Below are 3,364 nucleotides of genomic sequence, written 5' to 3' on the forward strand. Positions count from 1 at the left end.
ATATAATTTAAACATTGAAAAACTCAACATGTGAAGGGTCATGATAAATTAATTTATTTGGGATAAAAATGATAAAACTTATAATAAAAAATTATAAATACTTAAATAAATAGAAATAAAAAAATAGAAGAGATAGAGTACAATAACAAATGATAATGTTTTATAGTTTATAAAAAATTCAAAGAACAGAAATAATGTATTATAAGCGAAAAAAAGTATTATCGAATAAAAGATCAGAGCAATTAGTAAAAAAATGAGATTTTTTTTCTAGCATATATAATTTTTTTACCGTGAATAAGTTATGAAATATAGAAATAGATAAAATAAAAAAAATGAATGAAATTATATTTTTTTAATAAATTGAATATTCACGACCATATAATTGATGGTGCACATATAACTATTAGATGATAAATTACAAAGAAATATTAATAGAAATATGATATTTGATATTAAAATAAAAAATAAATTATAAACAATGAATAAAAATCTAAAATTTAAAATCAAAATCTTTATGATCGAGGAAGGAAACAAGAATAACTTTTGATAAACAACAACTTAAGTATTTACATGACAAACTAACAATAAATCGAATCAAATAACATATATTTAAATTAATTAAATTAAATAATTGATATAATAAATTAATTATAATTGTTTGGTTCAATAAAATAAATTAAATAAATAAAAATATCTTACAAATATGCCATATAAAAATTATTAATCAAAATACATAAGATAAAAAAATTTAATATAAAAAATTAATTCATTTATTAAAATCAAATTAAATAATTAATATAATTGATTAGTTAATTAGTCAAATAAAATATTAAATAATTTTATATTTATCTCAATTCAACTAATAAATTATTACTTACAATACTTTAAAAATTGTTAATCAAAATATATGATAAAAAATTAATATAAATTAAAATAAAATCAATTTATTTATTTCAGTCAAATCAAACAATTAATATAATTGATTAAATATAGTTAATTTAGTCAAAATAAAATTAAATAATTTGATATTTATCTCAAATAATAAATAATTAATTAATATATTTAAATGAATCGAATAAAATAAATTAAAAAATATCTTTAAAAATATGTTACACCAACTATGTTATTAATTGAAGAAATTTAATTTTAATAATTTATAATAGATAATAGATAGATCCCTATATCTATATAGGAAGTGATTAGCTAAGCATTTTTTATTCAATCATTTAACAAATGTCTTGAAATAATTGAGGTACCTAATATAGTTACTCTACACAAACTGGTGAGAGTTCTAATATGAGGAAGCGATGGAAATGCATGGGGAAGATGATGCAACACCAGAAAATTGGATTGAAAATCTTTGGAGCTGTTTTTTACTTGTTTATATAATAATAATAATAATAATAATAATAATAATAATAATAATAATAATAATAATAATAATAATAAACTTCTTATCAAACTGTAGTGTAATTAGATCCCAAACCATCATTCAAATATCTGAAGGACAAAGGAGTTTTGTGAACAAACTAAAGTTACCTAGCTATGTATGGATTTCCCACGTACATGCACTTGGCTAAAACTTATTAGTAGTTGAATAAAAGGACAAAGGAGTTTTGTGAACTGCTGCCATATGACATAAAACAGAAAGTAATAAATAATGTCATAAATTATAAGGCCTACTCCTACTGTCAGCCATCTTCAGTAGCCGAATATCCTTTCAGTTTCTGGGATATCCCATTTTTTGAAACTCACAATGCTAAGCAAAAGTGCAAAAAATTTTCTTTAGAAATGTTTTTGTTCTCATTATTCGATAATGATTGATTATTTAATATCAAACATAATTATTTTAAGAATTTAGCTAATATTATTTCTAAAAACATATAATAAAATTATCAATTAAAAAATATAAAAAATTTAAATTTTTAATATATTTGTTGTATATTTTTTAAATTTAATTATTTAAAATTTTTTATTACTAACAATCTTAACTTGTATTTTTACTGTACATGTTAGTTATCGTGATAACTATTTAATATTCCAACATTAAATGATAGTGGATTAAAATCTTTTCTTTTACATTTTCATCTTTCCTTGTTCGGGAGAAAAAAAAATGTGCAACCTGCTATGTTGAAGAAAAATCAGGTCAATCATATCAAGAAGTGGAACACATAATTTTATAAGAGAAATAAATATGAGGAATGCACATTGTCAAAGAATATATAAATTTGTTGTTTATTTAAATTTAAATTAAAGATTTAAGTTGTTATGTTTAGTTTTAGGATCGAGTTTAATTTTATATTTTTTATTTTGTTATTTAATCATCAGTTATGATGTAAAATAAAATAAAATATGATATTATTCACATTTGAGTTCAATAAGTTTTTCATCCAAAACTTCAATATGATATCGAAACTTTTCTTAACTAATGCCGGGGTTTACGCAATTACACTGTACACAGAGTCTTAAAAAAATTTTAAAAAGAAAAACACCAACTTTTCTAATATCGCCTTTCGTATAGAACCTCTAGGCTTTAGCATTTCCTTCAATGATCCCTCCCAAGCACGAGTGTAATTCTGCCAAGAATTTGGATATAATGATTTTAAATTGTATTATTTTTTAGATACAAGCATTTTTTTCAGCAGTCTTTACAAGGTATTTATAATTTTATATTCACGCATTTTGTGCTGTTGCTGTATGTTTTTCTTCTTTTTCTTCTTCTTCTTACTACACGTTCTTCTTCTTTATTTTTCTTTTTTGTTATCGTCGTCATCAATACCACATTTTTCTCATTTTTTTCATTGGAATTTCTTCTCCTTCTTTTATTGTTTTGAATCCAATCAAGTGGCTAAGGTGTAATTCAATTCAGAAAAAAAAATATAACATTAGAGGAAACATTTTTCTGTATTTGCAGTAAATTTGGGTGTAATACGGAGATATTTGAGTGTAATACGAAGACATTTGGATGTATTTTTATTCTAATAAGTTCTGCATAATTCAAAACTCTTATTCTTCCTCTTTCTCATCTTCTACTGCTTCTTTTTTTTTTTTATCATTATTACCATCTTCTTCTTCTTCTTTTCTTATTCATCTTTTCCTTTTTGTTTTACTTTCTCAAGTTTCTTCTTGTTTTATTTTCTTAATAAGAATAAAAACAAAAAAATCAAATAAAGAAGAAGAAGAAACATATAATGCTGCAAAATTATTTGAAAGAGGATGAATTTACATTCATTTAACTAAAAGAAAGAAAGAAATAAGAAAAAAGAAGAAGAAGAAAAAAATGCAGCATTAGAGGAAACATTTTTCTGTATTTGCAGCAAATTTGGGTGTAACACGAAGATATTTGGATGTATTTTTATTCTGA

This window comes from Arachis ipaensis, chromosome B1, assembly GCF_059453495.1.
Source record: "Arachis ipaensis isolate K30076 ecotype BB chromosome B1, ASM5945349v1, whole genome shotgun sequence".
Classification (NCBI taxonomy): Eukaryota; Viridiplantae; Streptophyta; class Magnoliopsida; order Fabales; family Fabaceae; genus Arachis; species Arachis ipaensis.